Raw genomic sequence first — 15,222 nt, 5'->3', positions numbered from 1 at the left:
ATCAAAGTCTATCAATGGAACCATATGTCAAGAAATTAAAATTTTATATTTAATTTGTTTTAAAACTCAAACAAAGTCCAGGTTTATCCTATTTATCAGAGACATTTCAAAATGCTGACTTCTATGATATAGTCCTACATTTGTGATGAATTCCTCTTTCCTGTGTGAATCGGCTGTAATGTTGCTTTAAAGCAAAATTCTTAATCAGTATTAGTAGAATGAATGTGTAACTCCTTTCCTCAAGTCCATTGTAAGACCTTAACAGCAAGAAACATGTCACTTTCATTCATTCAACTAATATTTAGTAAGCACATGCTAGGTACCAGACACTGGTATAGGAACCTAGAACACAACAATATCGAAAATGCCTATATCAGGATGTACTAGTATAGACAAGACAATCAGGGGAGACCTCTCTGAAAAGGAGATATTCAGATAAAAATCCGACAGAGGTTAGGGAGTAAACATTGATGTTAACGGGAAAAGAATGATAAATGCAAAGGTACTGAGGTGGGAACGTGTTTGGCATTTGAGGAAGAGGAGCCAGAGTGGCTGGGGTGGAGTGGGTAAAAAAAGTGAGTTGGAAATGGAGTTGATAAGGGAGCCTGGTTCCATGTTCTGTAGAGCCTTAGATTTGAATTGTAGGGTGATGGGAAGCCACTGGAGGGCTTAGAGAAGGAGAGAGCCTTATCTGATAGATACTTTTAAGTGATCATTCTCTTTGGAGTGTAGAGAATTAACTAGGGTGGAAATGCGAAGAGGGCAAGTGAGGAGGAGAAAAAGAAACTAAAAGGGCTACTCTTACAGGATCCAGGCAAGACAGAAAGATGCTTTCACTAGAATGATTGTGGAGGAAGTGAGAAATGGGCAAATCAGAATGGAATCCAAAGACTGAGCTCATAGGATTCCCCATAGATGTAATATATCTGCCAAAGAGACGAAAAAAGAGGATTTGAGAATGGCTCCAAGGATTTGGGCTTAAGTAACTGGTAGACTGCAATTGCCATTTCCTGAGAAAGGAAAGACTTGGAGGAAAGTAGTGGGTAAGGATATTACTCAGTTGCTCAGTCATGTCCAACTCTTTGCGACCCCATGGACTGTACCCTGCTAGGTTCCTCTGTCCATGGGATTCTCCAGGCAAGAATACTGGAGTGGATAGCCATTCGCTTCTCCAGGGGATCTTCCTGACCCAGGGATTGAACCTGGGTCTCCTGTGTCTCCTGCATTGCAAACAGATTCTTTACTGCTGAGCCATCAGGGAAGCTGATTAGGAAAACAAAGAATTGTATTTTTCACATGCTAATATTATAATAAATTAGGTATCCAAGTGAGATGTCAAAGAGGCTGTTGGACACACAAATAGAATCTCAGAGGAGAGCAGATTCATGAATACTCACTTTCCTGTTATTCTTCATATCTCTTTATCTGGCACAATATTATAGATAATTTTTTTGTATCTATTCAACTTCTTTCAAAATATTTTGAAAGGGGAAGCAAGCTTGGTGTCATAATATTATAACCTTATATTTGGAGGCAGGATCATAAATATTTGTTTCATTATGAGGCTTCATACATTACACATGTATTTCATCTCTTCTTTGTGGGTATGAAACAAAAGAAAAATGAAAAAAAGAGACTGGGAGGTTAAGATATATAAACTGAAGTTTGGATAACTCTTGAGCTTGAAACTAAGAAACAGCAGAGAACTCGGGCTGCAGTTGAAATTTGACATGGGATCAAACCCATGCTGACTGGGTGTCAGCATGCTTGCGTGTAGATGGAATGACCAGGAAAGAAAGCACGATGATATAAAGGAGGAGGAACGGAACCCACTACACATTGCTGCAGCTGGCCTTGGTGTTGAGTAAGCCATTTTCCTCCATCTCAGTAGGGAAGGGCTAGGGGGTGGTTCCCATGGGGCACATTGAGCAGGCTGGCGGTTTCTCCTCGGCATCCACGATACAGCCGCAGGCCTCCCAGGTGCTCCTCTGCCGGGACTGCTTTAAAAGAAGATGGAATTCCCCTTTCATACTTGTTAGCATTTGTCTTACATATTGTGGTGCTCCTATATTGGGTGCATATATATTTATAATTGTTATATCTTCTTCTTGGATTGTTCCTTTGATCATTATGTAGTGGCCTTCTTTGTCTCTTTTCACAGCCTTTGTTTTAAAGTCTATTTTATCGGATATGAGTATTGCCACTCCTGCTTTCTTTTGGTCTCTATTCGCGTGGTATATCTTTTTCCAGCCCTTCACTTTCAGTCTGTATGTGTCCCTTGTTTTGAGGTGGGTCTCTTGTAAGCAGCATATAGAGGGGTCTTGTTTTTGTATCCATTCGGCCAGTCTTTGTCTTTTGGTTGGGGCGTTCAACCCATTTACGTTTAAGGTAATTATTGATAAGTATGATCCCGTTGCCATTTGCTTTATTGTTTTGGGTTCGGGTTTATACACCCTTTTCGTGTTTCCTGTCTAGAGGATATCCTTTAGAATTTGTTGGAGAGCTGGTTTGGTGGTGCTGAAGTGGTGCTGGGAAAACTGGTCAACCACTTGTAAAAGAATGAAACTAGATCACTTTCTAACACCCCACACAGAAATAAACTCAAAATGGATTAAAGATCTAAATGTAAGATCAGAAACTATAAAACTCCTAGAGGAGAACATAGGCAAACACTCTCAGACATAAATCACAGCAGGATCCTCTATGATCCACCTCCCAGAATGCTGGAAATAAAAGCAAAAATAAACAAATGGGATCTAATTAAAATTAAAAGCTTCTGCACAACAAAGGAAAATATAAGCAAGGTGAAAAGACAGCCTTCTGAATGGGAGAAAATAATAGCAAATGAAGCAACTGACAAACAACTAATCTCAAAAATATACAAGCAACTTCTTTTTTTTTTTTTTTCTTGGGCTTAGAGTCTGATTTAATGCTTACTCTGTGCCTGATGCTTTTTTAGGAACATTAGATATATCTTTGACTTTTAATTTTACATTAACCAGCCAGTCAGCTACTACTAAACTGAGATGCTTTGTTGAATTAATAATATGTATATAGCAAATGTTATAATATATTTTACTATACCATAATATACAGTATATATTTAAGTGATGTAACATATATACATAAATGCATACTGTTAACATATAACATATAGCATATGATATACATAATACATATAAAATGTATGTTTTTATATATATATATATGCACATATATACCTATATAAAACAAATGCTTATGTACAGATACACAATATATAACACTGAAGGAAATAATGCTGCTCTAATATGTTTGATGGCTGAAATGTGTTGAACTATTCTTTCATCTTCATCTACCTTCCCCACATCTTCCGAGGCACCTCCTCAGAGCTCAGTTTGAAAGCCTTCATCTAGCTCTGGATTTTCATTTGTATGTGGACATGCTGAGATTCAGAGAGAGAAAGTGACTTGTTTAAGGTCTCAGAACTAATTAATGGCTGAGCCAAGGTTAGAAATCTGATCTTCAGGTGAAAAAACTGAAGCTCAGTGATTTTGTCACTTGTTCAGAGTTCACAGGCTGTAAGTGATAAAACTACAGTTAAATTATGATTGACCCTATTCTTCCCTGTGTTCATTAAACTGAACCTAGAAACACTGGTATTAACTTTCCTTTACAGGTATATTCATGGCATCCCTCAGTCCAAAGCTCTACTCTGGCCTCAGTTTCAGTTCAGTTCAGTTCAGTTGCTTGGTCATATCCAACTCTTGTGACCCCATGACACATATTAATCAAATTAACAAAGATCAAACACAAAGAACAAATATTAAAAGCAGCAAGGGAAAAACAACAAATAACACACAAGGGGATTCCCATCAGGATAACAGCTGATCTGTCAATAGAAACTCTTCAGGCCAGGAGGGAATGGCAAGACATACTTAAAGTGATGAAAGACAATAACCTACAGCCCAGATTACTGTACCCAGCAAGGATCTCGTTCAAATACGAAGGAGAAATCAAAAGCTTTACAGACAAGCAAAAGCTGAGAGAATTCAGCACCACCAAACCAGCTCTCCAACAAATTCTAAAGGATATCCTCTAGACAGGAAACACGAAAGGGTGTATAAACCCGAACCCAAAACAATAAAGCAAATGGCAATGGGATCATACTTATCAATAATTACCTTAAACGTAAATGGGTTGAACGCCCCAACCAAAAGACAAAGACTGGCCGAATGGATACAAAAACAAGACCCCTCTATATGCTGCTTACAAGAGACCCACCTCAAAACAAGGGACACATACAGACTGAAAGTGAAGGGCTGGAAAAAGATATACCACGCGAATAGAGACCAAAAGAAAGCAGGAGTGGCAATACTCATATCCGATAAAATAGACTTTAAAACAAAGGCTGTGAAAAGAGACAAAGAAGGCCACTACATAATGATCAAAGGAACAATCCAAGAAGAAGATATAACAATTATAAATATATATGCACCCAATATAGGAGCACCACAATATGTAAGACAAATGCTAACAAGTATGAAAGGGGAAATCAACAATAACACAATAATAGTGGGAGACTTTAATACCCCACTCACACCTATGGACAGATCAACTAAACAGAAAATTAACAAAGAAACGCAAACTTTAAATGATACATTAGATCAGTTAGACCTAATTGATATCTATAGGACATTTCACCCCAAAACAACGAATTTCACCTTTTTTCAAGTGCTCATGGAACCTTCTCCAGGATAGATCACATCCTGGGCCATAAATCTAAACTTGATAAATTCAAAAAATCGAAATCATTCCAAGCATCTTTTCTGACCATAATGCATTAAGATTAGATCTCAATTACAGGAGAAAAACTATTAAAAATTCCAACATATGGAGGTTGAACAACACACTTCTGAATAACCAAAAAATCACAGAAGAAATCAAAAAAGAAATCAAAATATGCATAGAAACTAATGAAAATGAAAACACAACAACCCAAAACCTGTGGGACACTATAAAAGCAGTGCTAAGAGGAAAGTTCATAGCAATACAGGCATACCTCAAGAAACAAGAAAAAGTCAAATAAATAACCTAACTCTACAACTAAAGCAACTAGAAAAGGAAGAGTTGGAGAACCCCAGAGTGAGTAGAAGGAACAAAATCTTAAAAATTAGGGCAGAAATAAATGCAAAAGAAACAAAAGAGACCATAGCAAAAATCAACAAAGCCAAAAGCTGGTTCTTTGAAAGGATAAATAAAATTGACAAACCATTAGCCAGACTCATCAAGAAGCAAAGAGAGAAAAATCAAATCAATAAAATTAGAAATGAAAATGGAGAGATCACAACAGACAACACAGAAATACAAAGGATCATAAGAGACTACTATCAGCAGTTGTATGCCAATAAAATGGACAACGTGGAAGAAATGGACAAATTCTTAGAAAAGTACAATTTTCCAAAACTGAACCAGGAAGAAATCGAAAATCTTAACAGACCCATCACAAGCACGGAAATTGATACTGTAATCAGAAATCTTCCAGCAAACAAAAGCCCAGGTCCAGATGGCTTCACAGCTGAATTCTACCAAAAATTTCGAGAAGAGCTAACACCTATCCTACTCAAACTCTTCCAGAAAATTGCAGAGGAAGGTAAACTTCCAAACTCATTCTATGAGGCCACCATCACCCTAATACCAAAACCTGACAAAGATGTCACAAAAAAAGAAAACTACAGGCCAATATCTCTGATGAACATAGATGCAAAAATCCTCAACAAAATTCTAGCAATCAGAATCCAACAACACATTAAAAAGATCATACACCATGACCAAGTGGGCTTTATCCCAGGGATGCAAGGATTCTTCAATATCCGCAAATCAATCAATGTAATTCACCACATTAACAAATTGAAAAATAAAAGCCATATCATTATCTCAATAGATGCAGAGAAGGCCTTTGACAAAATTCAACATCCATTTATGATAAAAACTCTCCAGAAAGCAGGAATATACAAGCAACTTCTGCAGCTCAACTCCAGAAAAATAAACGACCCTATCAAAAAATGGGCCAAAGAACTAAATAGACATTTCTCCAAAGAAGACATACGGATGGCTAACAAACACATGAAAAGATGCTCAACATCACTCATTATTAGAGAAATGCAAATCAAAACCACAATGAGGTACCACTTCACACCAGTCAGAATGGCTGCGATCCAAAAATCTGCAAGCAATAAATGCTGGAGAGGGTGTGGAGAAAAGGGAACCCTCCTACACTGTTGGTGGGAATGCAAACTAGTACAGCCACTATGGAGAACAGTGTGGAGATTCCTTAAAAACTTGCAAATAGAACTACCTTATGACCCAGCAATCCCACTGCTGGGCATACACACCGAGGAAACCAGAATTGAAAGAGACACATGTACCCCAATGTTCATCGCAGCACTGTTTATAATAGCCAGGACATGGAAACAACCTAGATGTCCATCAGCAGATGAATGGATAAGAAAGCTGTGGTACATATACACAATGGAGTATTACTCAGCCGTTAAAAAGAATTCATTTGAATCAGTTCTGATGAGATGGATGAAACTGGAGCCGATTATACAGAGTGAAGTAAGCCAGAAAGAAAAACACCAATACAGTATACTAACACATATATGTGGAATTTAGGAAGATGGCAATGAAGACCCTGTATGCAAGACAGGGAAAGAGACACAGATGTGTATAACGGACTTTTGGACTCAGAGGGAGAGGGAGAGGGTGGGATGATTTGGGAGAATGACATTCTAACATGTATACTATCATGTGAATTGAATCGCCAGTCTATGTCTGACGCAGGATGCAGCATGCTTGGGGCTGGTGCATGGGGATGACCCAGAAAGATGTTATGGGGAGGGAGGTGGGAGGGGGGTTCATGTTTGGGAATGCATGTAAGAATTAAAGATTTTAAAATTTAAAAAATAAAAAACTAAAAAAAAAAAAAAAAAAAGAAGATGGAAGCTTTTGCGCTTCCCTGGTGGCTCAGTTGGTAAAGAATGTGCCTGCAATGCTGGAGACTGGGGTTCGACCCCTGGGTCAGGAAGATCCCTTGGAGAAGGGATTGGCAACCCACTCCAGTGTTCTTTCCTGGGAAATCCCACGGACAGAGGAGCTTGGCGGGCTATGGTCCGTGGGGTCACAAAAGTCGGATGCGGCTAAACCACCACCAAAAATACCTAATGCCTAGACCTCACCTTGAACCAATCAAATCACATCCTGTAGGAACGAGGCTTTGGTTTCGTTTTAAAGCTTTTTATTTGTTTAAAAGCTTTCTGGGAAATTGGAATGTGGGTCCAAGGTTGAGAAATAAAGTTCTAACTCCTGAAAATGCATTGAGTGGACAAAAGAAGGCAGCAAACGTCCTTAGTGGATGAGATAGCAAAGCCTTCAATAACCTGGACATGGAAATGCCATTTGGAAAAATGTCTCAGGCCCCGCTAAGCTGTGTCCTGCGAAGCCTGTAAATTCTCTTTTCTCTGTCCAGCCTCGACCCAAACTCCTCTCCATAAAACTTCATTAGCATTCCCAGAGCACCTACTTTTGGCAAAATACTTCACTGTGTGGAAAGGAAATACGTTCTATTATACCCACAAGAGGAAAATAAAGCTCATGGAGAAGAGGACCAAATGAGGCTCTGTGGGCAGAATCTGATGGTTAACATCAGCACTTGCTTGATTTTGAGTTTTTCTCCAACCTTTGAGCTTCACTCTCCCCTTTTCTCTGCAGTGTTCCTTAGACTACGCCTGCGATATTTAGAACTGGGAGAATCCATGGGAATGTCTGCACTGATGGCTTGTGACTTTTGTTTTTAAATTGAAGCCCCACAGTCTCTATCCAAGCAATGCATAAGCTGACATGGGTCAGGGGGCAGGGCAGGGAAGTTGACGAGCAGCTTCTTGGGTAGAAGAGGCAGAGGGAGCAACAGAAGCCCCACCTCCCTTCTTCAGGAGGCCAAAAGAGGCCTATGAAAACCTAGACAGAACGAATCCCAAGTCTGTAGATGAAGAAATGGGGTAGGGACTTCCCTGATGGTCCAGTGGTTAAGAGCCCAGCTGCCAATGCAGGGCACACGGGTTCCATCCCTGTCCTGGGAAGATTCCACAAGCTTAGGCACCACAACTACTGAAGCCCGTGAGCCCCAGAGCCTGTGCTCCGATCCACAGCAAGAGCAGCCACCGCATTGGGAAGCCCACAACCTCAAACAGAGAGTAGCCCGGCTTGTCATAACTAGAGAAAGCTTGTGTGCAGCAACTAAGACCCAGTACAACCCAAAATAAATAGCTAACATTTTTTAAAAATAGGCGAGGAGAGCTGATGTATCTTGTTCAAAGACAACCAACCAGGGAAGGACCAGATTCAGCAGATGGCCCGAGTCCCAGCCCCTGTGTCTTCTATACCCCAAACTTCCTTCTGCCTTTGTAGAGACACAGTGCACTGGCTAGGGAAAAAAAAGTTTAAAAGCTGTGATCAGGAGACTAATCAAGGTGTAACTTGCTGTCGTTGCTACTGTTTAGTCATGTCCCAGTCTTTGCAGACCTGTGGACTCTAGCCTGCAGGCTCCTCTGTCCATGGGATTTCCCAGGCAAGAATATTGGAGTGGGCTGTCAGTTCCTTCACCCAGGGATCTTCCTGACCCATGGATCAAACCTGAGTTTCCTGCTTGGCAGGTGGATTTTTTACCACTGAGCCATCTGGGAGGCCCCTGGTCTACTGTATAGCTTACCAAATATGGAATTCGGTTTCCAGAGATAGCAAATAAAAATACAGAACACAAGTTAAATGTAAATTTCAGATATACAATAAATAACTTTAGTATAAGTATATCCCTTGTAGTACTTGTGATATACAAAAATATTGATTGTTTACCTGATCTTCAGATTCAACTGGGCATCCTGTTATTTTATCTGACAGACTTTTCTGAAGTGAATCCTGAAAATACTGATAATTCTACCACATTCTGATGAACTGAGTGATGGTCAAAATCATTTCAACATAAGGGAATTATGAAGAAGGGAATTCAACACACTCTAGTTAAGAAAAACACACACCATCCCCCAGACAATGGTAAGTAATGTAGATCCAGAGTTGAGAAACAGAATTCCAGCTCCTGAAAATGTACTGAAGAAATAAAGCAAAAAAGAAAATTTTGGTAGTGAATGAGTCTAGCATAGTCTGGCGTTGCAAGGCATTCAATCATTTTACAGACTCAAAAATCCTAAAGTCTTGGAACCGACTGAAGGAGGAAAATTAAATTTAAAAACTCATGATTTTTCCAAAGATAGGGCTTGTTCAACTCTTCTTTCACAAAGAAAGCCCAGTTCCTTCTCAGATGGTGACTTGCTGTCAGCCTTGAAGGGCTGTGGAGGATTCTTTTTTTATCCCAATAATCCATTAGCCATAACAATGGCCAGCCTAAGAAATCAGAGAGGGATCTTAGGTCACAGATTGGAGGAAGTGAGTCCTTTTTATTTGGCACTTTGGGAAATTCAGAATGCTTTTAGAATCTTGATAGTATTATCAAGAATTCAGCTCTCATTCAGCCTTGCAAAGAGCTAAGAAGACTTAAAAAATCCATTTTGGCTGGCCAGATTTCACCCCATTGCACCATAATTGCCTACTGCTTAAAGCTCAACATTCAGAAAACTAAGATCATGGCATCCAGTCCCATCACTTCATGGCAAATAGATGGGGAAACAGTGGAAACAGTGGCTGACTTTATTTTTCTGGGCTCCAAAATCACTGCAGATGGTGACTGCAGCCATGAAATTAAAAGATGCTTACTCCTTGGAAGGAAAGTTATGACCAACCTAGACAGCATATTAAAAAGCAGAGCCATTGCTTTGCCAACAAAGGTCCATCTAGTCAAGGCTATGGTTTTTCCAGTAGTCATGTATGGATGTGAGAGGTGGACTATAAAGAAAGCTGAGTGCTGAAGGATTGATGCTTTTGAACTGTGGTATTGGAGAAGACTCTTGAGAGTCCCTTGGACTGCAAGGAGATCCAACCAGTCCATCCTAAAGGAGATCAGTCCTGGGTGTCCATTGGAAGGACTGATGTTGAAGCTAAAACTCCAATACTTTGGCCACCTGATGTGAAGAGCTGACTCATTCGAAAAGACCTTGCTGCTGGGAAAGATTGAGGGCAGGAGGAGAAGGGGATGACAGAGGATGAGGTGGTTGGATGGCATCATGGACTAGATGGACATAGGTTTGGGTGGACTCCGGGAGTTGGTGTTGGACAGGGAGGCTTGGCGTTCATGGGGTTGCAGAGTCAGACACGATTGAGCGACTGAAATGCACTGAACTGAACTGAACTGACACACATATACCTCTTTTTAAGAGTTAACTCCAGCCTGGATTTCCCAGGAAAGTCTCACCGAAAGGATGTTGAAGGACATGTCTCTAAGGAGAAAAGAGAAAGTAAGAAATTAAATACCTTGCTTAGAGGATGATGGCGATCATGCTTATTTAAAATCCACAGATAATCTCAGACATGATTGCTAGTAGCTTTAACTTGTCACTTCCCCTTTTTGTTTTTAAGTCAAACATACAAAAAGATTATGCAGTGAACCCACTCTTATTGCTTCCCTCTTACCCTTTACCCTCTGGTGTATCCAGGCTGTATTGGTGTATTCACACCTGATAATGGGCAAAGCACCAGATGGGGAGGAGTAGGAGGGGTTGGGGTAGAGAGGTGGTGGACAGATGGGAGGGAGGCCAGGGCAAGGAATAGAGCAGGAGGCTTTGATGATTCACATTTTTCATGTTTATTTCCTCAAAAATCAGAATTCTTCTTTAAGGGAGGGTGGGATGAATGGGGAGGCTGGGCTGACATATAGGCACTACCATGTATAAAAGAGGTAGCGAGAACCTGTTATAAAGCGCAGGAAGCTTAGCTGGGTGCTCTGTGATGAGCTGCAAGTCGGGATAACAGGCCGGGATGGGAGGGAGGCCCAGAGGGAGGGATATATGTATGCACTTGGCTGCTTTACTTCATTGTACAGCGGAAGCTAGCACAAAACTGTAAAACAATTATACCCCAATGTTTAAAAAATGTTAGAATTGACTGTGTGCCTTTGAAGAGGGAAAAGGAGAAACGAAGCTAGAAGGCAGTGTGGGGGGAAATTACAGAGAAGGAACAGAGAAATCTCTTTGCGTTATACCTTCATTTAAAATATTTAACAGTGTAGGTGTGTACCAAAGAATTGGCAGAAGATTTCAATGCCAGAAGTTAAGAATGTACTCTAGTAAATCAATTCAATTTTTCTTTTAAAATAAAAATTAAACTAAAAAAATAATATACTCTAGTCCTTCATTTTAACCCTGGGGTTGGGCAAGGGCTCTGACTACATGTCAGGCTGGGAGCTGAAGCAAGATAAGCCTCTGTCATCACCTGCTTGGAACAAGCCTGATGGGAGAAGAAATCGACAGGCTTTGGCACCTACTTCCCACTGGAAGATGGCTAGGGACCAGGCGGTACCTGAGCCAACTTGCCCTAGGTCTTGCCAGCTTCCTTCCATAAGAATTGTGCAAAGCGAGGCATAGCACAGCAGAAGTGGTTTCCAGAAAATGATGCCTCCTTTAAGGTTTTGGAGCTGAATGGCACAGGCATGAACCTGCACCTGGAGTGGTGATTTTCACTCTCAAGTGTAAAGACTTGAAGGATCTGACTCGGCATGACACCACCCCAAGCTGCATCCTAGAGCAAGATGACGCTGTTGTGTTGGTTTAGGCGCTTAGTTGCATCTGACTCTTTTGCAACCTCATGGAGTGTAGGTAGCCCGTCAGGCTTCTCTGTCCATGGGATTCTCCAGGCAAGAATACTGGAGTGGATTGCCATTTCTTTCTCCGGGGGATCTTCCTGACCCAAGGATCAAATTCATGTCTCCTGCATTGGCAGGCAGATTCTTTGCCCCCGAGCCACCAGGGAAGCCCATATCTTTCTGCAAATACCAGTACATGAAGATGATCCTACATTGTAGAAATACTGAGAAAGCAATGTCAACAGCTGGGAAAACAGCTTGTCCAGCCTCAGAAACTTACAAAGGATTTATGTCTGGCACACTTAAGAAACTCGTGAAAATAAATAGAAAAACATCAGGGAACCGTTTAGAATACAAGTAAAGGAAATGAATAAGCAATTCACAGAAATGAAAAGCTGAAGAGCTAACAAGAATTTAAAGACAGGTTCCTATTCGTTAGAAATTAGAGGTGCAAAAATTAAAGCAACAATGCAATAATATCACTCTACTCATTTTTTAAATGATGGATAACATCCAGTTCTAGGGGTGATCAGAGGCTGCAGGAATCCTCACATGCTGCTGAAGATAATATGAATCGATATGGCCTTGCATGCATGCTAAGTTGCCTCAGTAGTTCTGTCTCTTTGCATCCCCATAGACTGTAGCCCTCCAAGCTCCTCTGTCCACGAGATTAACCAGGCAAGAATACTGGAGTGGATAGCCATTCCCTTCTCCAGGGGTTTTCCCAACCCAGGGATCGAACCCACGTCTCTTACATCTCCTGCATTGGCAAATAGGTTCTTTACCATTGGCGTCACCTGGGAAGCCCTGGATATGGCCTTAATGGAGAATAATTTTTAATGCCTAATGGAATGAGGTATGTATACCACTGTATCTAGCAGTTCTGTCCCGGTAGACATCTCAGAAACAGTAGCACCCACCTTCATAAAGATATAGTAATACATTCCTAACTACATTAGTAGTGCCGATGGCAGCAAAGAGCAGGTGGTAACATTTATGTATGTACCTACAGAAGTAGATGAGTAAAATTTTATGTGCCTGCAATGGGACATTTTGTAGCAGTCAGAAGAAAGGAAGGCTACATGGAGGGTCTGGGAAAAAGCAAAGTAGAATGAAGAAAAATGAGAAACAAATAGACATGTTTTCCAATATAATTAATATAAATTAAGGACACATTTACATGAGCTTTATACATTTTTCAAGACTAACCAGAGGGATTAAATTAAATATATAAATTAAATATTATTTTTCAATATATATAATTATAATATTATATAAAATATTTAAAATAACAAAAATAGATGACATGGGCCACACTCCATCACAATGAACTCCTCCTGAGGTTCTGTGCCAACTCTGTGTCACCCTGGATACACGAACTGATAAATATCTAGCAGTCTATGGTGAGGACATGCATTGAACAGAGTAGATCTGGATGGGGAGAGAATGAGAGCAGCTGAACAGGCAACAAAGAAGTAAGTGAGGGCCTTGAATGAAGTAAGGAATATACTCAACTCATCCTGTAAGGTCAGGTCACAAAAAGAAGGTAAACTCTGAGGAGGATGTAACATTGTCCGGTGATACACCCATTATATATTGGTTTTCAACCCAGTCCCCAAACCAAGAGTAGGGTGGTCATCCAAAGGAATTGTGTTGCTTCCCTGATGCAGAGTCTGAATGTCTCCATAATTTCACCTCTCTAATCCTCACTTGCCCTTCAACTCAAAAGTCATTCATTCATTTCATTCAATGTGCCCAGAGCTGTTCTAGGTATTGGAGAGATGATGGACACAGCCCCTGCTGTTGTCATGGAGCTGCTGTTCTAATTGTCTTGCAGTGGCTTTGGAGGGAGGACCAGGGGCCTCCCCTGCTACAGGCTCTCTAGGGGCATTTGCCTTTTTCTTAGGGACCACCTGACAGTCTCCCCTTCTTGATCCTAATGAACTCAAATTCCCCAGCACCCAACTCAAGAATAGGCTGGATACATCTGCCCCTCCTAATCCATTAGTCTCCTCATCAGCCCATGTTCCTTTTCCATGGAGAATCTGCTTCTCTGACATTTCAGGGGGATCCAACTGCTTTTGAACTTCAGTGGTCCGTAAACCTACTCACCAGCTCCCCTACTCTGGGGCTTCCATTGTTCTTGGCATAGTTGCCACTTGACTTCATGAGACAAGGTAACCATGGACTCCTGGTCCTCAAGGTACCTCTTAGCTCCCAGGCTCTTGTGGTTCCTGGAAGCCATAGCACCAAGCTTAGCCAAGAGAGCCTGTAGATGTGGGTAATGAAATCTCCCTCGTCATCAACTGCCTTTCCCAGCGACCTCCCCTTGCTGTCAATGGGATGTACGTGATGAAAGCCTCTTGAGGGGGCTTAGTCAGTCTTCTGCCAGGGCCTGGGGAGACAGTGGCTTTTGCCTGTCTTCAGTAGCCCCTCTGTCATACTGTGACTTAGGCCATCCCTTGGTGCCATCTGGAACTCACAGGCAGGAGGATCATAGGTATCCCTGTCCCTCATCCCCACAGCATCTACAAGTATGTTCAGACAGATCACAGCTGATGTGCCATGGGACCACGTTCCCGTAGAGATCTCCAGCCCTCACTGATCTCTTTTTTTAATCAGGCAGAAATGAGAGAAATCTAGCAAAGGAGAAAAAACATCTGAGCTCAGATACCAGATATTTAGGTGAAGACTAGAAAGCCCCTGCTGCTCTGTACTTCAAGTCAGATCCCTGGTACCATAAAGAGAAGAGTTCATGTCTAGTCCCTCTAACTGGGGATGAATGAGTAGCCTCTGGTCTCAGCTGGTTTGTTGCCAGGCAATGAGAAGCTGGTCACATAGCCATTCGCTGGGCAGTTCTGCTGGACTCCACTGAGGGATAAGCAATAAACAAAATAGACAAGGAGGCATATAGTGGGCAAGAAAGTGATAAACGCTATTTGAAAAGCTGTAGAGGCTGTTCCAGAATCTCAGCGGGAGGTGCTGTGGGGCCCGATTCTGTTTCATCACTTCCCTGAAATTGTCTTGCCATGGTAATCAACAATCATCTAATCACCAGTGAGGACCTTGACTCTGAAGCCCTTTCATATTTGCTCTCTTGGCAGCATTTAGCTCTCTGGAACACTCCCTCCTTCTTTACATTCCCATAGCTGTCTCAAATTAATGTTCTTTATCTCATCCTTTCTGTCCCTAATCTACACTTCCTACTCATCAACCAATTAGGCTGCCAAACCAGAAAACTGGGCATCATGATGGATGCATCTTAATCATTGTCCATAGATGTTTACCGAGTGCGCACCATGCCAAGTGCTTGGCTCAACTCTGAGTACATGCTTGTCAGTAGAGCCCTGGTCCCTTTCATCACAGAGCTTATAAAGCATCAAGTTTTGATGAGCATTATGGGAACTCTAGTAGGTGAGACTATAAAAATGAATGTT

Source organism: Ovis aries, chromosome 25 (assembly GCF_016772045.2).
Source record: "Ovis aries strain OAR_USU_Benz2616 breed Rambouillet chromosome 25, ARS-UI_Ramb_v3.0, whole genome shotgun sequence".
NCBI classification, from domain to species: domain Eukaryota; kingdom Metazoa; phylum Chordata; class Mammalia; order Artiodactyla; family Bovidae; genus Ovis; species Ovis aries.
This window is presented reverse-complemented; position numbering follows the sequence as displayed.